The 23,348-nt window shown below is 48.8% G+C and overlaps 2 pseudogenes; both read left to right on the top strand.

Moving 5' to 3' along the window:
- The first annotated feature begins 368 nt into the window (after positions 1-368).
- Positions 369-2,969, top strand: LOC140387454 (UDP-glucuronosyltransferase 2C1 pseudogene; annotated as a pseudogene).
- Positions 2,970-9,726: 6,757 nt separating this feature from the next.
- LOC140387455 (UDP-glucuronosyltransferase 2A1 pseudogene) overlaps positions 9,727-23,348 on the top strand; it is a 36,825-nt pseudogene continuing 23,203 nt past the window's right edge.

Below are 23,348 nucleotides of genomic sequence, written 5' to 3' on the forward strand. Positions count from 1 at the left end.
AGCCCATCACCCCCCAGCCCAGGGGCAACACCCCACCGATGGTGGCCGATCCACCCAACTGGGCGCCCCTCCCGTTAACGGGATGGAGATTATCCTGAATTGGTGATTCTTGTTGACTCGCCATATCGCGGTGGGATCCGGATCTCGCCAGGAACGGGTCAGTTAGATCAGAATCCGATCGGCACGGTTCCCGATTTCGGCCTCTGAGGGAAAAGGTAGAGTTGAGAAGGTTGACTTGTCCTCAATGCTTATTGAAACACTGATCAGACAATTGGCCTAAATCTCCCCTTATTTGTTATGATATATTTTCTCATTTTTGTTGTATTACTAATGTTTCTCTTCAATTCTCCAACAGGATCTGGATGTGACTTTTGCTTTCAATATGGAGAGTCTTGCACAGAAAAGCAGGTTCCAGGTTGCGTACACTCTTGGCATCATCGCCACCCTGGCCTGTCCAATTACACAGGGGGCCAATATATTGGTTGTTCCAGTTGATAGAAGCCACTGGGTCAATATGAGAATTCTAGTAGAAGAACTGAAACTTCATGGGCACACCATCACAGTCTTTTATTTCTCATCATCGTTTTACATTAAAGAGAGGCCTGATCTATATCAATCCATTGCGGTTGAACGCCCGGGATCTCTTCGCAAAAATACAAGTGAACAGGCTGTGTCACATTTTGTGCAAAACGTAATAGACACCTTACAAAATGGTTGGACAACCTGGGTCATTGTTAAGTTCCAATATGCAAAGATGTATTTTGCACAGACTTGTAATAATTTGATTCGAGAGTTAATCATTGCAATTTATGAAAACAAAAAATTGTTAAAACAGCTTGAGAGTGCACATTTTGACTTAGTACTTACCGACCCTGCCATTCCTACAGGTTCGATGCTAGCTTATTCTTTAAAGCTCCCTTTGGTGTACAATGTGCGATGGCTCAACAGTGGAGATGCCCATTTTCATTTTGCACCATCGCCTCCTTCTTATGTCCCAATCTCTGGCTCGCGATTGACAGATAAAATGAGCTTTCTCCAAAGGACACAAAATGTCATCCTAAATCTTCTTTCATTACTAATTTCAAAATTTCTAACTAACCCGATGTACAATGAACTCTGTCATCGCTATCTGGGCCCAGACACAGATATCGAGACGATTCTCCTGAGGGCAGATGTGTGGCTGATGAGGGTTGATTTTATATTTGAATTTCCGAGACCCACCATGCCAAACATTGTTTACATTGGGGGATTCCAGTGTAAACCATCCAAACCTCTAGCAGCAGAGTTTGAAGAGTTTGTCCAATCCTCAGGGGAACATGGGATTATTGTGATGTCTCTGGGGACCTTTGTCAGCTCTTTGCCAATGCAAATTACAATGAAAATAGCAGAGGCCTTTGCTCAAGTACCTCAGAAAGTTATTTGGAGACACGATGGAAAGATCCCTCCCAATTTAGGAAATAATACGCTACTGGCAAAATGGATCCCTCAGAATGACCTTCTAGGGCACCCCAAGATACGAGCCTTTGTTGCTCATGGTGGCATCAATGGAGTTTATGAAGCCATCTATCACGGAGTGCCAGTAGTTGGCATCCCTCTGTTTTATGACCAGTTTGACAATTTGCACAGACTTGAAACCCGAGGGGCAGCCAAAGTCATTAATGTCGCAGCCATGCAGTCAAGCGATCTTTTGCAGGCACTTAACGAAGTCATAAACAACACATCCTATCGGGATAACATGCAGAAACTCTCTGCTCTCCACAGGGATCAACCAGAGTCTCCAATGGAGAGAGCCATTTTCTGGATTGAGTATGTTGCTCGACATAAAGGTGCAGCACATTTACGCTCAGAATCTTACCGACTCCCCTGGTATGTTTACTATTGTGTAGACGTGATGTTCTTCGTATTAAATGTGTTACTGAAGGTTGCAACTCTGACAGTTCTATTGTTGAAAAAACTTTGCAACATCGCTGGAGGGAAAAAGCAAAAAACACAGTAGATATTTGCTTTTACTGTGAAAGGGACTTTGAATTATTTTACTTTAACAATAGTTTAATGCAATATCTATTGCTTTCCTTTCTGAATATTATCGATTTTACTGCAGTCTTTTGGTGAGCTATCTGTGGAGTAGATGTCAATCCTTGTGAGCAGCAAAGAGAGGGAAATGCTGTTCTTACATCAAATCTAATGCAAGTTTTAGACACAAATCATCATATTTGTTGATGTGTGGTGGGAGAACATCAAATAAGAATGTGACATTTTTGGAATTCATTGGCAGAGATGCAAATCTCACTCCAATAATCCCATCCACTCTTTCATTGCCAAAAGATTTTCAGCACAGCCCTCTCTCTGCTTCTCAGCATGTTTGATGCCTTGATTACACCTCCATTTTTGTTGGTCATGTCCTTGAGGGTTGAAGGTTAGTTTCTCTTTTGTTTGCGTTGATGGATTTGAATGTGTGACTGGCATAAAGAACTGGCCTCAATAACACTGCGATAAACTATGTGCTGCCACAACATCATGAACTAAAAATGCCTCAAAATATAAATAGACGTAATAGAACCATCAACAATTATAATAATAACTTATTATCACAAGTAGGCTTCAATGAAGTTACTGTGAAAAGACCCTAGTCGCCACATTCCAGCGCCTGCTCAGGGAGGCTGGTACGGGAATTGAACCCGCGCTGCTGGCATTGTTCTGCATTACAAGCCAGCTGTTTAGCCCATTGTGCTAAACCAGCCCCTAATTCTGCTGGAGTTTGGGAGGACAGGAAGTACTAAATAGAAAGACTGTGTTGTTCTAAGACAGAGCTGTGAAGACAAAGGATCTATTATGCTTAGCATCAGCTTTTCATTATTGGTCAGATCTAGAAACACTCGGGATCATCACGGTTAAATGGAGGGTCATATTTCTTGAACAGAAAAAAATTGCTTCTGTTAACTGATTTTAAATTGCTGTCAATTATATAATCACACGTATTAATAAAGAAATGCTTCTGGATGATTTGTTTGTCTTCTTTGATGATTTGGAAAGTAGAGGTTTATTTTGCCTACTGGAATACAACTCCAACTCCCCGAAAGGTCTCCCGTGCCAGGCCCACACTTGGGCCGGGGAATGTATGTCCCATGGGGCCCTTGGCTTGAGGGTGTAGCTCCGCCCTCTCACCTGCGGAGATCATATTCAGCTAGCGCCACGAGGACTCTGATGTTGCAGACCCATGGTCTCTGGTGGGGTTATAACACCCCTCCCCACCCCAAGTCCGACACGTTTTCCATCTCGACGGGGAAGATCCTTTGCTCGCTTTGCTGGGGGCCGCTCTGGGCCCGAAGGGGTGCAATGAACCGTGGTACGACGTTTGCGGACCGGACGCTTGGATGGTTCCTCCATTCTCAGGTGGGCGGCCGCCAGCGGATCTGTTTTGACCACCATTGGCAAAGTCTCTGGGCTGGATTCTCCGGTCGCCGACACCGAAATCGCTTTCGGCAACCGGACGGAGAATCCAAGTTTAAAACAAAATTGGGGACAGCGGCGCTTTCGCGATGCTCTGGCCCCTCAAAGCGCCGTACTCTAGGAGTACGCTGCGCACCGTATCCACGGCTTCAGGACATTGGCTGAGGCCCACACCCGATGAGCCGCCCCCGACTGGCCGAGTTCCCGACAGCATGGGTCTCTCATGGTCTCACCCATCGGGAACTCGGCGTGGCAGCTGTGGGCTCAGTCCAGCGCCACAATAGCCGGGGGAGGGCCTATCCGCGGCAGGAGGGGGACATTATTCGGGGCTGGGAGCACTATGGGGGGCTGGTCCGGGCATGCGAGCCGGCCGAAGGGGGGTCGGTTTCGCGGGCTGGGTCCGCGACCGGCCGTCGCCATGTAGCACAGCGCGGCCGCTGCAGGCTGCCACCATGTGCATGCGTGGCCACGGACCCGGAAATTCTCCAGGGCGTATTGGCAGTGACACCCGAGTGCTCTACGCTGCCATCCTGCTAGCCCCCAGCAAAACGGGGAATCGGTGCACCAGTTTTTCTGGCGTAAAACTCCACTGTTCCCACGCCGGCGTGGGGTCATAGCCCCAGAATCGGAGAATCCAACCCTCCATGGCCGGTTTGGGGTCGGATGAGTCAAGCTCCCGCATTTCCAGGACAAGGAGCTCATCCACCTCACTGCGTATCAAAGGTGGCTGCTCCAGAAGACGGTGCAGCACTGGTCTGGGGCGGCTTTGATTTTCCCTCGAGGACCTGTCGGGCCCGGCTGCGGACTTTGTTCACGTACCTTTTCGATTCTCTTCCCTGTACTCATACGGAATACAAACCAGACCCGATCGCTTCACCACTGACCTGGGAACCACCACACCCCATCAGCGAAATTCCAGATGTAGAGCACGTTGCCCGCGGAAAATTTCCTGACGGGTCTGGGTCGTCGTGCTTCTGAGTGTTCTTTCCGGTCACGGACCCTTTCCCCAATGTCTGGCAGGACGAGGCTACTGGCGTTTGCGTGATTTGGTATTAGAAGAGGAAATGGGCCAGGCGTGTCTCAGGGGAACCGGAGATCTCTTTTTGCATTTGCAGCTTAGATGTCTGTACCACCCTTTCAGCCAATCCGTTAGAAGATGGGAGGTAAGGTGCGGTCCGTACATGGCGGACATGCAGAATTCTAACCTGCTCCCAATCCTCAGGTCTGCTGTTTATTTCAGGACAATTGGCATGCCTCTTCCTTGGATCTAATACTATCTCTAATTTACCTTGTAAGCCATGGTTTGACCACCTTTCCCATTTTATTTTTCGCCAGACAGGAATGAACAATTGTTGCAGTTCACCCATGCACACTTTGAATGTTTGTCATTGCCTATCCACCATCGTCCCTTTAAACAACATTTTCCAATCCATCATATCCAACTCGCACCTCATACCATCGCAGTTTCCTTTCTTAAGATTCAGGATCCTAGACTCAGAATCAATTATGTCACTCTCCGTCTTGAAGAATTCGATCAGATTATAGTCGCTCATCCTCAAGGAGCCTCGCACATCTAGAATGCCAATTATTCCTGTCTCATTACACAATACTCCATCTAGGATGGCTTGTTCTCTAATTGGCTCCAACATTGACCCCTTACTAAGTGCATCCACACCAATCCATCCACCAGCACTGCTGGCCCAGGGTGAAAATGAACAAATAGTTTCAGAACTAGAAACAAAACCTAATCAGGTGAGGTCCGCTTCTTCGACAGTTACACCGAAAGCAATCGAACTAGCTGCGAGTCAAACAAGCAGCCAAGGTAATACGCGGCGATACCTTGAAAGTGGGAGGAGGGCTTCCCTGAACATGTTCCAACCTTGAGTTCACCCGAGGCACAAATACCTGGGAATTTGGTTACAAGAAACATTGCAGCTGACTGAGAATCTTTTACTTTCAATTCAACTTTAAAGCAACATCTGAGAAACTTTACTTGCCACAAACGAGACTGAAATAATTATAAGTTGCCACCATATTGTTTTACCTGGATCTGTATTTCATAATAAGAGGTCTTACAACACCAGGTTAAAGTCCAACAGGTTTGTTTCAAATCACTAGCTTTCGGAGCACTGCTCCTTCCTCAGGTGAATGAAGAGGTAGGTTCCAGAAGCATATATATAGACAAAGTAAAAGATGAAAGACGATACTTTCAATGCAAGCATTTGCAGTTCATTTAGCAGGTAATTACTTAATTACCTGCAAATGCTCGCATTCAAAGTATCGTCTTTCATCTTTGACTTTTGTCTATATATATGTTTCTGGAACCTACCTCTTCATTCACCTGAGGAAGGAGCAGTGCTCCGAAAGCTAGTGATTTGAAACAAACCTGTTGGACTTTAACCTGGTGTTGTAAGACTTCTTATTGTGCTCACCCCAGTCCAACGCCGGCATCTCCCATCATGCATTTCATAAGACCATAAGACATTGGAGCAGAATTAGGCCACTCAGCCCATCGAGTCTGCTCCGCCATTCAATCATGGCTGATATTTTTCTCATCTCCATTCTCCTGCTTTCTCCCCATAACCCCTGATTGCCTTATTAATCAAGAATCTATGTATCTCTATCTTAAAGGCATTCAGTGATTTGGCCTACACAGCCTTCTGTGGCAAAGAGATTCACCACCTTATGGTTGAAGAAATTCCTCCTCATCTCTGTTTTGAAGGATCGCCCCTTTAGCCTGAGATTGTGTCCTCTGGTTCTAATTTTTCCTACAAGTGGAAATATCTTCTCCACGTCCACTCTATCCATACCTCGCAGTATCCTGTAAGTTTCAATAAGATCCCCCTTCATCCTTCTAAACTCCAACGAGTACAGACCCAGAGTCCTCAACCGTTCCTCATACGACAAGCTCTTCATTCCAGGGATTATTCTTGTAAATCTCCTCTGGACCCTTTCCAAGGCCAGCACATCCTTCCTTATATACGGGGCCCTAAACTGTTCACAATGCTCCACATGGGATCTGACCAGAGCCTTATACAGCCTCAGAAGTACATCCCTGGTCTTGTACTCTAGCCCTCTCGACATGAATGCTAACATTGCATTGGCCTTCCTAACTGCTGACTGAACCTGCATGTTAACCTTAAGAGAATCTTGAACAAGGATTCCCAAGTCCCTTTGTGCCTCTGATTTCCTAAGCATTTCCCCATTTAGAAAATAGTCTATGTCTCCATTCCTCCTTCCGAAGTGCATAACCTCACACTTTTCCACATTGTATTTCCTCTACCACTTCAGTGCCCACTCTCCTCGCCTGTCCAAGTCCTTCTGCAGCCCACCTGCTTCCTCAATACTACCTATCCCTCTACAGATCTTTGTATCATCTGTAAACTTAGCAACAGTGCCTTCAGTTCCTTCTTCCAGATCATTAATGTATATTGTGAGAAGTTGTGGTCCCAGCACAGACCCCTGAGGCACACCACTAGTCATCGGCTGCCATCCTGAAAAAGGCCTTTTTTCATCTTTGTATGTGTTTGAGATGGAGAAATGTGATTCAGCATTTTATAATCTGATCTAAATCTGTGAGATTAAATAAACTTTATTTTAAAATGTTAAAACGCTTGCTGCTGTAATTTCTTTGAATTGTGACCCTCAGTCTTAGAGGAACAAAACACACACTCGACACAAACCAACTTACAGATCATTGACAGTAGAAAGGTGTACATAAATTCTGTTCAGAACAATGGGAGCAGATAGCGTACATTGGGAATAGATTTGGAACTCTATTCCACTTATGGTAGATGATGCTGGGCCAATTATACAGTGAAATGGAGAGTATTGTGTTATCCAAATGCAATAAGGTATATGGGGCAGAGTTGGTTATGTTATAGGTCACAGAGAGGGCGTTATCAGAAGATGACAGAGCAGACACGAGGGGCTGAATGGCCTCATTCTATTCCTGTAACTGTTCAAAAATAGCACTTGCAGAGATTGGGGGCGGGATTCTCCGACCCCCCGCCGGGTCAGAGAATCGCCGGGGGGCGGCGTGAATCCTGCCCCACCGCTGGCCGCCATATTACCCGTCAGTCAAAAAATTGTGCCGACGGGAATCGCGCCGCGCGTCTCGCAGAATGGCGAGAATCGGCACGACACAATGGGCCCCGGGGCTGCCCCAAATCTCCAGGCAGGATGGGCCTAAGTCCCGCTGATGTGACCACAGGTCACGCTGGCGTAAATCAAACAACCTTTTTAACGGCGTCAACCAGTTGAGCTGGCTGACCCCGGTGAGTGCGGAGGTAGGGGTCGGGGTGAGGCGGCCACCGGAGAGGAGACGGCACGGCCGTAGGTGGGGGAGGGGGTCGCGGGTGCCGGTGGAGGGTGCTCCCCAGGGCCGAGGGTGCATGCCGGTGATCGTGGTCGGTGCCGGGGGGGGGAGGGGTTGGGGGGCTGGGGATGGGGAGTGCCGGGGAGGGTGAGTGCGGGGAAGGGGGGGGGTGGCTGGGGATGGGGAGTGCCGGGGAGGGTGAGTGCCGGGGGGGGGGGGGGGGGGGGTTGCTGGGGAGGGTGAGTGCCGGGGGGGGGGGGAGTTGCTGGGGAGGGTGAGTGCCGAGGAGGGTGAGTGCTGGGGAAGGGGGACTGGTGGTGCTAGGGAGGGGGGGGGGTGTTTGCCTGCCCAGATGCCAGCTGGCAACAGTCACGACCATGCAGCCCATGGCACCTGGCTGCAGAGGGGGTATGGGCAATGATGACATGTCGTCTATCCCCACCCCACACCCCCTGCAGACCGTTATGTTTGGGCATCACCCAGCGATGTTGGCTGCCGTGGCGGGAGCCGCTCTTCTACATGTTGCCCTGTGGGAGCTGGAGCAGGAGCGTGCCAGGGTGGCGGCAGAGGCTGCCGCAGAGAAGCGTGCCGCAGAGAGGCAGGTGGCAGCCGCCCAGGCTGGAGGACCGCCTGCCCGACAGGACGAGGAGGAAGAGGAGGAGGAGGAGGTGGTGGTGCCACGGCGACGGAGGCGTCCGATGCGGCCCCGTGTGTACCGGCGCCGCTCGTCGTACCAGGACCTCACGGACCGGGCATGCAGGAGGAGACTCAGGATGAGCCGGGAAACCGTCGCCCATATCTGCCAACTCATGGCACACCTGGCACCCTGTGGGACTGGGGGAGGATACCCTCTCCCCGTGGCCATCAAGGTTACAGTGGCCCTGAACTTCTACGCCACGGGGTCGTTCCAGTCATCGAGCTTGGACCTGTCCGGCATCTCGCAGCCATCGGTCCACCAGTGCATCCGTGCAGTGACCGAAGCCCTGTGTGCCATCGCGGACTGCTATATCCAGTTCCCTGTGGACCGGGCCCACCAGGATGCTTCTCCTGTGGGGGGGGGGAGGGGTGACAGGGATAAAAGGCAACAGTGTTAGGCGTGGGTGCAGCCATGTTGGCTTCAGCTAGGGCTGTGCCGCCCATCGGTGGGGGGGGATGGAGGTACTGACCCTGGCTGCCCTGACTGGGTTATTGACTTTCTTGTGGCACTGGCTGCCTGTCCTGGCTGTTATGGCCACGGCGCTGACGGCCTCTGCCACCTTCCTTCACAGACGCTGGCTGAGGTGTGGTGCGACCCTGCGGCCATGTCTGGGGTGCAGGACCTCCCTCCTCTGCTCCACTGCGTCCAGGAGCGCCTCGATGTCCCGCTCCTGAAACCTCGGTGCTGCGCGGCGGGCGGCCATTTTGCGGGGTCTCGGGCAGTGGCGTCTTTTGTTTTGCGACGCCGCGCGCGTCTGTGACGGGTGACGCCATCGCGATTGGCGTCACGCTGCTACTAGCCCCTTCCGGGTCGGAGGTTTTCCAACGTTCCGGGTGGCCCAAAGCCGGAGTGGGTCGCGCCGTTTTTGGTGCCAGCGTCGGGCCATCCCGCCGATTGCGGGAGAATCCCGCCCCAGATGTCAACAGAACCCACAAACAGAAGGTATCAGTTACTGAGAGATAGTTTGAGTGTGTGGAGCAATCAAAGATAAGAAAGTTGAAGTTAACTGCTAACAGGAAGCCACAGGTGTCGACAGCAGTCTCGTGCGGGGATGGAATTCAGAAGACTAACAGATTTAAACTGCCAGGACTCATCTGAATGCGGCTGCTCTGTTGTTTGGTCATTTCCAGCAGAAAGAGGCAGAGAATAAAAATCGGAGGGAGCTGTGAGGAGGAACCCAGTGCAGCAGAAACAGCTCAGAAGAAGAGTCATATGGACTGAAAACTTGAACTCTCTTTCTCTCTCCACAGATGCTGACATACCTGTTACGTGTTTCCATTTATATTACAGCAGAGGCCCAGATATTCGTTGTAGTGCCCAGACGTTCCTTCAGCGATACGCAGGAGCACTCCTGCTGCTATAGTCCCAGTCAGGTAAGTTATTTTAAAATTTACTGTGGCCCCATTGCTGATTTTGTGACAGATTTACCTGGCAATGTGACTGCAGCAGGTGCTCCTAAAAGGGGTGGGTGTAAATTCCATCGGGGGCCCATGTGTGTAACTTCACCCACTGTTGTATTTTTGCATCATCCAGGTTTTAATGCAGGGATGATTAAGGAATATTGATATAGTTCCGAGTCACAATGGTGTGTGGCTTACAGGTGAACTGGGGTGCAGGACCCAGTGTCCTTTTAGGGGGGTATGCACCGCAGATATGGAATTGACGGAAGACTGGTAAATTGCTGAAATGCCTGCAGCCTGTAGAGGATTTCCCAATCCGGCGGAGAATGGAGCGTCGGCCGGAGAACGGGATCGGCGCTCGTTCCGATGCTCCAGTTCCTGGCGACGGCAGCGAGCCACGCACTCCGTGCTGGTGGCAAAATGCAAATCACAGTGCTTTACATGCTGGAAAGGGCTGGAAGACTGATTCTCCAGCCCCCTCTGATACTCCAGTCCTCTCAACGGGGACACACATGGGCGTGAATTAGTTCAAGTATTTTCAAGAGTGGCCTTGACGCGGTGGGCCCCGAGATGGGTCAAGGGGTTAGTGCATGATGGAGGTACCCCTCAAAGTCCATCGGGAGAAGCGCCCTCCTCCCCAGAACACAAATCCTGCCCCACTATCCAACCCCCCCCCTCACAACCAACCACTCCAACCCCCCAACAGCGACCCCATTCAGAGATCTCCGTCATAATGTTTCCAAACATTGTGGTTAATATCAAAGCAGGGAAATGGAGATGCAGTGAAGCATGAATGTAAATATAGATCACAAACCACCAAACAGCTGTCTCTGCGGCAATAAACCTGTCAATAATTGGCGAATGCAATGTGTGAAATTGAATGGAAGATCTCCATTTCAAAGGCTGTCAAGGGATTTTAAGTCATAAGAACTAGGAGCAGGAGTAGGCCATCTGGCCGCTCGAGCCTGCTCCGCCATTCAATGAGATCATGGCTGATCTTTTGTGGACTCAGCTCCACTTTCCGGCCTGAACACCATAACCCTCTATTCTTCAAAAAACTATCTATCTTTATGTTGAAAACATTTAATGAAGGAACCTGAACTGCTTCACTGGGCAAGGAATTCCATAGATTCACAACCCTTTGGGTGAAGAAGTTCCTCCTAAACTCAGTCCTAAATCTACTTCCCTTTATTTTGAGGCTATGCCCCCTAGTTTTGCTTTCACCCGCCAGTGGAAACAACCTGCCCGCATTTTCCCTTCATAATTTCATATGTTTCCTTCATATGATCCCCCCCCCACCCCCCCAGCCTTCTAAATTCCAACAAATACAGTCCTAATCTACTCAACCTCGCCTTGTAATCCAACCCCCTCAACTCTGAGATTAACCTAGTGAATCTCCTCTGCACACCCCCCAGCAACACTATGTCCTTTCTCAGGTAAGGAGACCAAAACGGAACACAATGGGCCCGATTCTCCACTCCCACGCCATTTGGGAGAATCGCCTGGGCCGGCAAAATTTCCGGGGATGCCGGTCCGACGCCCTCCCGCGATTCTCCCAAGCGGCGGGAACGACCTGGTCGAGTTTCACGGGCCGCAGGCCGGAGAATCGCCAGAGACACCCAAAATGGCGATTCTCTGGCACCCCCGTTATTCTCAGGCCCGGATGGGACGAGCGGCCAGGCCAAAATGGCGGGTTCCCCCCGGCGCCGTCCACACCTGGTTGCTGCAGTCGTGGGCGGTGCGTGAACGCTGGGGGGGGCGGCCTGTGGGGGGGCGAGGGGGGATCCTGCACCGGGCTTCACCTGGAATGTGGGGTGGCCCGCGATCGGTGCCCACCGATCGTCGGGACGTCCTCTCTGAAGGAGGACCTCCTTCCTTCCGCGGCCCCGCAAGATCCGTCCCCCATCTTCTTGCGGGGCGGATTCAAACAGGACGACAACCATGCATGGTTGTCCGTTATCCACGTCAACTATGCAGTGCCGCTTTTACACGGGCGACAAGGCCTGGCACGTGTAGATGATGCGGCCCCGATACTGGCCCATTGTCAGGGCCTGAATCGGTCGGGACCGGGGCCGTTCCGCGCTGTCGCGAACCTCAACGGCGTTCACGACGGCGCAGCCACTTCGGCGCGGGAATGGAGAATCCCGCCCAATATTCCAGGTGTGGTCTCAATAACACCTGATACAGTTGCAGCATAACCTCCCTAGTCTTAAACTCCATCCCTCTAGCAATGAAGGACAAAACTCCATTCGCCTTCCTAAGTGTCTTTTGAGGAATCATCTGGCACTTGTAACAGCTGCTGACACTCCCCATTCTGAGTGGGAACTATATCAACATTCCTCTGCATTTCTTTTCACTGTTGCTGAAATTCGTCCTTAATGAAGCTCATCAACTGCTCCATTTGCAGCTTCCCAGTCCACGACGACCCTTCCCCCTCCGCCATATTTATAATTGGTGCTGCGCCACGGGTCTCCTCCAACTCTTTAGCCAGGGTAAAAGGGGCCAAAACCAACGGCTTCAAGCAGGGACCACCGGGAGTCAACCTTAACTATCCTGATTATCATCTTAAACCGAAAACTTACTCCAGACATGGAGGTAGCTAAAACCCTGCTCCAAAAACAGACCGCAGACTATTATTATTCCTTCATTAGTTAACTCTATCTGAAAGATCTCACCCCCATTACAATACATGACTTAGGTAACTAACCCACATCCACCGTGCAGATAGTCACATTCATTGTAACTTTCAATCTACTTCTCCGAGACTCACAGGCAAGAGAGGGGAATGTATTCAACAAAGAGTGCAATACAAACAAAGAATGAGAAAACATGCAAGTTCAGATGTGGACAGATAAATAAACATTTTTTGAGTTAATTTGGCTAAACTTATTTGCAGTAAACTAATTTCCCTACTGTGTGGATTTCAAAACTAAACCTCGCACTTCTTCCATTACATACAAGGAAGCAGAGTTATTTATTTCAAATGGCTTATCATCAATATAAACTATTGCTGTTTGGAAAATTCACTCTTGCAAATATGTAACCAAATTTCCACAGCAATTTAATAAGCACTCCCAAAGCAACTATCCCACAACCATACCATTTTCCAATGAGCAATCCTGGTCATTCTTCCCCTAATTTTATCTAACACCTCTCACATTCATGTTAGGGGGAAATGTTACTTAAAGAATTGTCGAATTTGCACTAACCTTTTTTATTGAAGTACCCAATTCTTTTTTTGTCAATTAAGGGGCAATTTAGCGTGGCCAATCTACCTACCCTGCACACCTTTTGGGTTGTGGGGGTGAGACCCACGCAACACGGGGAGAATGTGCAAACTCCACACGGACAGTGACCCGGGGCGGGAATCGAACCCAGATCCTCAACACCGTGAGGCAGTAATGCACCACTGTGCCGCCCCAATTTGGATTAATTTCATTTACAGGGAGGGGTCATCAACAGTGCGATCGCGTGGCTCTTGCTTAGCAATAACCTGCTCACTGACGCTCATTTTGGGTTCTGCCAGGGTCATTCAGCTCCTGACCTCATTACAGCCTTGTTAGCCTTAACTTTGCACTGATGTGCTGGGCTCCACCATCATTAAGGATGGAGATTGCATGGAGCCTCCTCTTCCGGTGAATCACAGAATCCCTACAGTGCAGAAGGAGGCCATTTGGCCCATCGAGTCTGCGCCAACCCTTCAAATGAGCACTCCACCCATGTCCACTCCCCCATCCACCCCGCCCGATTCCCGTAACCCCATAACCTAACCTGGACATCCTTGGACACTAAGTGGCAATTTATCGTGGCTAATTCACCTAATCCCACACATCTTTGGACTGTGAGAGGAAAAGAGAGGACGTGGAGGAAATCCACCCAGAGGGGAGAATGTACAAACTCCACACAGGCCGGAATTGAACCTCTGTCCCTGGTGCTGTGAGGCAGCAGTGCACTGTGCCACCGTCAATTGTCCACCATCATTCCAGACTGGATGTGGCAGGACTGCAGAGCTAAAATCTGATCCGTTGATTGTGGAATTGCTCAGCTCTGTCTATTATTGCCGATTATGCTGGTTGATACGCAAATAGTCCAGTGTTCGTTCCATGAAATTAGAACCATTCAGGAAGTCAAAATCTACAGATTCATTCTAAAGGTACTGATGACTCAGAGGAAAAAACCATCTTAAGTTATATGTTGGCCCTGGCAATAGCAAGATAATTGTAAAAGGTAAATAGCCAATCACATGTAGATTAATTTCACTCAAGCGGAAATTCATTTAGACTTTGGATTGATTGGTTGTATTAAAGTATACTCTGAACTTGAGCTGAAATCTCAGCTGCCGAGAATACAAGAGCCAGAACAGGACTTCATTTGTTCTTCATCAGTTGAGCTTCTGTGCCACAGCATTGCAGATGTAAAGTTCCCCTGATTCAGGAACTGCTCGTTTGAATTAGAAAAACTGCAAGTGCCTCTCCATATTTAAGAGAAACTTGAGAGGGAAGCCAGAGAACTATAAACTTTATTTGCCACTTTATCCTCAATGAGATTGCTGCAAACCAGCTTGAAAATGTTTACCGTTGTTGTTATTCATTTACGAAATGTGGATGTCGCTGGCTAGGCCAGCGTTGTCGTTCAGAAGGTGGGGTGGTGACCTACCTTCTTGAACCGCTGCAGTCCCTGAGGTGCTGTTAGGGAGGGAGTTGTAGGTCTTTGACCCAGGGACAGTGAAGGAACGGTGATATATTTCCAAGTCAGGATGGTGAGTGGCTTGAAGGGGAACATCCAAATTGTGGTGTTCTCTTGTGTCTGCTGCTCTTGTCCTTCCAGATGGTAGAGGTTGTGAGTTTGGAAGGTGCTGCCAAAATGAGCTCCTGTGGTACATCTTGTAGTTGATACCTGATTAGAATGAACTGGCATGGACTTCTGAGTGAATGTTTTGAAAAGCTGACTAAAGTAGTGACAGAGGAACGTCTATGAATTACACTTATATTGACTTCCAGAATGCCCTGAAACTTTGGACTTCATGGGATTGAGGCAAAATTATTGGCTTGATTCTGAAATTGGCTGAGGATCCGAAGACACAGAGTAGTGATACAAAAACAGAAAATACTGGACCATCTTAGCAGGTCTGACAGCATCCGTGGAGAGCGAAGGGAGCTAACATTTCAAATCTAGATGACTTTTTGTCAAAGCTCAGAGTAGTGACAATGGTCAGCTACTCTAATTGGCTGGATGTGCTAAATGCAGGCCGCAGGGATCTGTGCAGGGGCCTCAATTGTTGACTGGAGTTCTGAAAAAAACTCAGTCTTAGAGAGCAAGTCACCTATCCAAGTATGGACTGACTTGATTAATACTACACTATGCTTCACCGATGCCAGTATCTATGTATTTGCATTGTGTACCTTGTGTTGCCCTATTATGTATTTTCTTTTCATGTACTAAATGATCTGTTTGAGCTACTCGCAGAAAAACACTTTTCACTGTACCTCGGTACACGTGACAATAAACAAATCCAATCCAATCAAATGATACAATGACAATGGAGGTGTACATGGGAGCAGCCAATTATAAAGAAAAATTAATACATGACATGAGTAGCAAATCTGTGACAAAGATATACTCAGTATTGTGTCATGTGAGACTACCTTTAAGAAATGGAGCTGATCATATTACTGAAGTGATGTCAGAGGGTGGGGGAAGCTGAGCTCACTTTTGCTTTTGGTTTCAGTTTGAGAAGAAAGCTGGCAGTGTCTGTGTGTTTTGCTGAGAGCTGCAGGAAGAAAACACACAGCTGGTCTGTTGATGTCTGCAAATCCAAAGACTATAAATATATTGAATGTAACCTCATGTCTGTTTTGAAGGTTTGAAGCCTTTTGGATGTTTAAAGGAACAGTTTGAAGGATTATTTAGTGTTGTAGTCTTTTGGGGTTATCTTTGAAGTAATGGGTGTTAAGATATTCAATGTTTGTTTTTAAAAGGTTAAATTGAGTTCATAGAATAAACATTGTTTTGATTTAAAAACCACGTGTCCATAATTGTAATACTACACCTGGGGAACAAGCCGTGTGCTTCAAAAGCAACAATCCATTAAAGGTGGGGGTTGGTTGAACTCCATGGTACATTTTGGGGTTCTGAAAACATCTCTCCCATAACAATTGAGAAGTGTGAGGTTATCCACTTAGGAGTTAAAAAGGATCGAACAGTGTACGTTTTAAACGGTGAAAAGCATGAAACTGTGGAGGTTCAATCAGACGAGGGGGGGGAAGGGTTCAGAAAACAATCTGAAAGGCCTATGGAATTTAGTGTTTTATTTCAGCGAACTGGGATATAAAGGAGCTTGATGTGTTGGGTGTTCTGGATCACAAACAGGTCACCAACACTGGAAGTGGTGCAACTCTATTTTATTATAAGGTTAACTATATTAACATACTTGAACTGTGGGTAAATGCAATACCAGCTTTAACTGTTGACCCTTGCCTAGCCCTAACAAGGTGATGCACTCAGCACTGGTGAATGTCTGTGTTGCAGGCTGTGAGCTCTGTGCTCTGAGCTGGCTGCTCCTAGAATGAGCGGGAACTCTCCTGTCCCCTGTCTTTATAGTGCGTGTGCTCTCACTGGTAATTGGCTGCGGTGTTGTGTATGCTGATTGGTCCTACTGCATGTCCATCAGTATGTGTGTGTGTGTCTGCACCATAATATACTGGTGTATATTATGACATCCCCCCTTTTATATAAAGAACATGTGCCTGCGTGACAATAAATATCGTGTAGTGAATGTACCTGACTATGTGTGTGCGTGTTATTTACATGACTATGTACATGAGGCTAATCTATTTACATGGGAAGGTGCCTGGTGCAGGGAAATAGGGTGTCACACCAACAACAAAATGAACATTATATACAAACTACTGGAACGATGAAACAGAATAACAGAACAGATCAAAGAGTCCAACATTGTAAAACTCATAAGTCAAGTCTCTGAGGTGGGCGACGAATTCTGGTTGACCGTCAGGGTGACACACCACTCGTCGTCTGGATCAATGCTGTGCACCAACAGCGGCTGGTGGTTTTGATTCGGGGACAGCCTGTTCTTTGTTATAACAGCGACTCGAAAAGGCTCCCTCGGGTCCTCGGTGTCACTGACCTGCGGGAAGTCGGAATCGGACTTGGTGAACGAGGGTTGAATTGCCCGAACGTTCCTGCGAGGCTGGCTGAAGTGATGCGAATTGGCAGGCTGAGCTGCTCGACAGCAGGCAGCATAGTGGCCAAGTCTGCCACATCATAGGCATTGTCGTGATTTTGCAGGACATTGCCGCTTTAAATGGGCGGAGCCACAGTTGCCGCACGTCGTGACGTCAGTACGCTCGTAGCGCCACCGCGCATGCACGGTGCGGTACTGCATGGTGTGCGCCTGCGCATCACGTTCCTCCACGTCACTGTCCCCTCGTTTGGCGCGTACAAGCGCGGGAGGCGGCGAAAAGCGCGCAAAATGGCCGCCCTCATCCAGGCTGCAGCCTTGGAGGTGTTCAATTGTTTGGACCTGTTCCGCCTCGTGCGGACCTTGCTGCGCAGTTTCAGCCGCCTGTATGTGGGAGTACCGGCTGGGGGCATTTTCATGCAGGACACAGGTCTCGATGGCAGTCGCTCGGGTGAATTGCATAATTTTGAGGAGCTGCTGACGCAGGGGGTCCGACAGAACACCAAATACGATCCGGTCGCGTATCATGGAGTCGGAGGTGGGCCCGTAGCCGCAGGACTGCGCAAGGATGTTAAAAAGGATTGGAAAGGCTCGTCTTTACCCTGTAAGCACTGCTGGAACAGGTATTTTTCGAAGCTTTCATTGACCTCTATGAAATGAAAATCTCTTATTGTCACAAGTAGGCTTCAAATGAAGTTACTGTGAAAAGCCCCGAGTCGCCACATTCCGGCACCTGTTCGGGGAGGCTGGTACAGGAATTGAACCGTGCTGCTGGCCTGCCGTGGTCTGCTTTCAAAGCCAGCGATTTAGCCCAGTGTGCTAAACCGCCTCTATGCTGAAGTGGGTATCGAATTTGAGGAGAACCGTCTTGTACTTTGTCTTGTCCTCATCGTCTGCGAATGTGAGGGAGTTGAAGATGTGGATGGCGTGTTGCCCGGCCGTGGAGAGGAGCAGAGCAATTTTCCTGGTGTCCGAGGCATTCTCCCTGTCCGTGGCTTCGAGGAAGAGCTGGAAGCGCTGTTTTAAAATCTTCCAATTGACCCCGAGATTGCCGGCGATTCGGAGTGGCGGCGGCGGGTTGATGTTCTCCATACTTCAGTTTGCCGGAATGCTGATTAGTTGCAGGTGGGCCTCAGAAGTGCTAGTATGCAACCACTCCTTGTACCATGATGTGTTGGGTGTTCTGGATCACAAACAGGTCACCAACACTGGAAGTGGTGCAACTCTATTTTATTATAAGGTTAACTATATTAACATACTTGAACTGTGGGTAAATGCAAGACCAGCTTTAACTGTTGACCCTTGCCTAGTCCTAACCAGGTGATGCACTCAGCACTGGTGAATGTCTGTGTTGCAGGCTGTGAGCTCTGTGCTCCGAGCTGGCTGCTACTCGAATGAGCGGGAACTCTCCTGTCCCCTGTCTTTATAGTGCGAGTGCTCTCACTGGTGATTGGCTGCAGTGTTGTGTATGCTGATTGGTCCCACTGCATGTCCATCAGTGTGTGTCTGCACCATAATATACTGCTGTATATTATGACAGAGCTGAGGTAGCACAACAGCAGCTACAAAGTCAAAGCTAGTTATTATAAACCCGGAGTACTGTGTTTATTTCTGGGCATTAGGAATGACATACCGGCGTTGGAAAGCTGTGCGGAGTTGATTTAACAGACCGAGATCTAGACTTCCATGTTCACGCTGCGACAACGGATGAACGGACATCGCGCAACAACCGCCAGGCAGGAATGTTCCCTTCCAGTCAGGGAACACTTCAGCAGTCAAGGACATTCAGCCTCTGATCTCCGGGTAAGCGTTCTCCAAGGCGACCTTCAGGACGCGTAACAATGCAGAATCGCCGAGCAGAAACTTATAGCCAAGTTCCGCACTCATGAGTACGGCCTCAACCGGGACCTTGGATTCATGTTGCATTGCATTCACCCCCCACCATCTGGCCTGGGCTTGCGAAATCCTACCAACTGTTCTGGCTTGAGACAATTCACACCTCTTTAACCTGGGGTTACCCCTGTCTCTGGATCTGTAAAGACTCAATTACCTGCAAATGCTCGCATTCTAAGCATTGTCTTGCATCTTTGAATTTGTCTATATATATGTTTCTGGAACATACCTCTTCATTCACCTGAGGAAGGAGCAGTGCTCCGAAAGCTAGTGTTTGAAACAAACCTGTTGGACTTTAACCTGGTGTTGTAAGACTTCTTACTGTCCTCACCCCAGTCCAACGTCGGCATCTCCACATCATGGCTACCATCGACACCGCAAACTGCCGGCTCAAAGTGGAGAGGATCTCCAGGAAGATCGCGCATATAGACACTGACATTAAGTTTCTACAAAGATGCAAGAAAGCAGACAAGATCCTGAAAGGGCTACAGATCACAAACCCACTCAAGTTGACCTACAACACAGACTACACTGAGAGACTCTGCCGCCGCACCTCTCTCACACTCCTCAACCACCTCGTACGCCAGCTCTACAGCAGACGACGCAACCTGGAAACCAAGATAGAGGCCATATTCTTAACTTGCGCTCAGGACGCAGCAGACTAGCTGCGGAACACCGCCAAACAGATGAGACAATGATACTACGCTACCTATATGCACACCAAGAACAGGAAGCTTGAGAAACTCGGCATCACCACCAGCAGCAACCAAACCTCCTCCGGTACCACAGTAGAAAACAATGGAGGGAAGTCTATTGTCAACTTATTGGACTATACCCTTCAACCAGACGAAATCGAAGTCCTCAGCAGAGGGCTCAATTTCTGCACCACCACCAAAATGGACCCCATCAGTCTCGCGGCTGACTCGGAGGAATTCATCAGGCGAATGAGGCTCCGGGAATTCTTCCACAGACCCCTAGAGGCCGACAGCGAACCCAAGGAGACTACCAATGAACCGGAACAGCAGACCGAGAGATCTGCGGTGCGGCAACCGAAGAGGAAAGAGTTGAATTGGACCCCTCCGGAAGGCCGCTGCCCTAGACTCGACATGTATGCTCAAGCCGTCAGGAGTCGCGTCAATGCCAGATTCATCAGTCGCATTCACAAGATACCCCCGAACGTCACCCAAGCACAACGCAATGCCATCCGCGCTCTCAAGACCAACCGCAGCATCGTCATCAAACCAGCAGACAAAGGAGGAGCCACTGTCATACTGAACTGAACGGACTCCTGCAAAGAAGTATACCGACAACTCAACAACCAGGAACACTGCAGACAGTTACCCGCAGATCCGACCAAGGAACACATCCGCCAACTCAACAGACTGATCAAGACCTTGGATCCAGACATTCAGAGCACCCCAAGTGCTCTCATCCCACATACATTGCACGTTGGAGATCGCCACTGCCTCCCGAAAATACACACGGCTAACACACCAGGCTGTCCTATCGTTTCAGGCATGGGATCCTGTGTGAGAACCTCTATGGCTACATCGAGGGCATCTTGAAACCCATCGTACAAGGTACACCCAGCTTCTGTCGCGACACGACGGACGTCCTACAGAAACTCAGCACCCATGGACCAGTTGAACCAGGAACATTCCTCATCACAATGGACGTCTCGGCACTCTACACCAGCATCCCCCATGACGACGGCATTGCTGCAACAGCCTCAGTACTCAACACCGACAACTGCCAATCTCCAGATGCCATTCTGCAACTCATCCGCTTCATTCTGGATCACAACGTCTTCACTTTCAACAACAAGTTCTTCATCCAGACGCACGGAACAGCCATAGGGACCAAATTTGCATCTAAATATGCCAACATCTTCATACACAAGTTTGAACAATACCTCCTCACTGCACAGGACCTTCAACCAACGTTATACACCAGATACCAGATACATCAATTAAATTTTTTACCTTTGGACCCACGGCGAAGAATCAGTGAAACGACTACACGATGACATCAATAAGTTCCATCCCACCATCAGACTCACCATGGACTACTCTCCAAAATCAGTTGCATTCTTGGACACACTCATCTCCATCAAGGACGGCCACCTCAGCACTTCACTTTACCGCAAGCCCACGGATAACCTCACGATGCTCCACTTCTCCAGCTTCCACCCTAAACACATTAAAGAAGCCAACGCCTATGGACAAGCCCTCCGTATACACAGGATCTGCTCAGACGAGAAGGAGTGTAACAGACATCTACAGACGCAGTTGTTTGCAGCAAACTACCCAGCCAACAAAAAGACTATGACAGTCTACCCAGATTACCACAAGGGGGCAACCCAGAAAAAGGACAGGGCAAGCATGCTCTTTCTCTTTCCACAGGCGACACTCAGAAGGACAGGGGCAGATCAGAGCATCACACCCACCGCATGGATTAGAGCAGACTGGTTAGTTAGACTGAGTTACTATAGCAAGATTAGCAGGAGAGTCGAACTCAAGTAGGAGAATTGTTAACTGCTCAATAAATGTGTTAAACCAATCTCCAAGTCTGAACCTTCCTTTGTCAGAGTATACATCAAGGAAGCAGCTTATGCTACATGAAGAAGCATAACACAACAGGTGGGAGGGGTCTTTGATTATGCTGCCCGTTTTCTCCAGGCAACGGGAGGTGTAGATGGAGTCAATGGATGGGAGGCAGGTTTGTGTGATGGATTGGGCTGTGTTCATGACTCTCTGAAGTTTCTTGTGGTCTTGGGCTGAGCAGTTGCCATACCAGGCTGTGATGCAGTCAGATAGGATGCTTTCTATGGTGCATCTGTAAAAGTTGGTAAGAGTTAATGTAGACATGCCGAATTTCCTTAGTTTCCTGAGGAAGTATAGGTGATGTTGCGCTTTCTTGGTGGTAGCGTCGACGTGGGTGGACCAGGACAGATTTTTGGAGATGTGCACCCCCAGGAATTTGAAACTGCTAACCATCTCCACCTCGGCCCCATTGATGCTGACAAGGGTGTGTACAGTACTTTGCTTCCTGAAGTCAATGACCAGCTCTTTAATTTTGCTGGCATTGAGGGATAGATTGTTGTCGCTGAACCACTCCATTAGATTCTCTATCTCCCTCCTGTATTCTGACTTGTCATTATTCGAGATCCAGCCCACTATGGTCGTATCGTCTGCAAACTTGTAGATGGAGTTGGAACCAAATTTTGCAATGAAGTCGTGTGTGTACAGTATAGTAGGGGGCTATGTACGCAGCCTTGCGGGGCCCTGGTATTGAAGACTATTGTGGAGGAGGTGTTGTTGTTTATTCTTACTGATTGTGGTCTGTGGGTCAGAACGTTGAGGATCCAGTTGCAGAGTGAGGAGCCAAGTCCTAGGTTTTTGAGCTTTAATATGAGCTTGGCTGGGATTATGGTATTGAAGGTGGAGCTGTAGTTAATAAATAGGAGTCTGATGTAGGAGTCCTTGTTGTTGAGATGCTCTAGGGATGAGTGTAGAGCCAGGGAGATGGCGTATGCTGTGTACTGGTTGCGGCGGTATGCGAATTGCAGTGGATCAAGGCATTCTGGGAGTATGAAGATGATGTGCATCATGACCAACCTCTTGAAGCACTTCATTACAACTGAAGTCAGGGCCACCGGACGGTAGTCATTGAGGCACGTTGCCTGGTTATTCTTCTTCTCCTGGGCCTGATGGGATTTACCCCAGAATACAGAGGGAAACAAGGGAGGGAATTGCTGGGGCCTTGACTGATATCTTTGTATCCTCATTGGCTACAGGGGAGGCCCTAGAGGACTGGAGAGTAGCTAATGTGCTGCCACTGTCTAAGAAAGGTGGCACGGATAATCCAGGAAACTATAGGCCGGTGAACCTCACGTCGGTAGTAGGTAAATTATTGGAGGGAGTTCTCAGGGACAGGATTTATACCTATTTGGAAGCAAATGGACTTATTAGCGATAGACAGCATGATTTTGTGAAGGGGAGGTCGTGCCTCACTAACTTGATCGAGTTTATTGAGGAGGTGACAAAGATGATTAATGAGGGGAGGATGGTGTAGGTTGTTTACATGGACTTTAGTAAAGCCTTTGACAATGTGCCTCCTAGCACACGGGTACAAAAGGTGAAATCACACGGGATTAGAGATGAGGTGGCAAGATGGATACAGAACTGGCTCGGTCACAGAAGGCAGAGGGTAGCAGTAGAAGGGTGTTTTTCTGAATGGAAGGTTGTGACTAGTGGTGTTCCACAGGGATTGATGCTGGGGCCTCTGGTGTTTGTAGGATATAGTAAGAAGTCTTACAGCACCAGGTTAAAGTCCAACAGGTTTGTTTGGAATCACTACCTTTCAGAGCACATCTCCTTCACCAGGTGAGTG

The sequence above is a fragment of the Scyliorhinus torazame genome, chromosome 12, assembly GCF_047496885.1.
Source record: "Scyliorhinus torazame isolate Kashiwa2021f chromosome 12, sScyTor2.1, whole genome shotgun sequence".
Taxonomy (NCBI): Eukaryota; Metazoa; Chordata; class Chondrichthyes; order Carcharhiniformes; family Scyliorhinidae; genus Scyliorhinus; species Scyliorhinus torazame.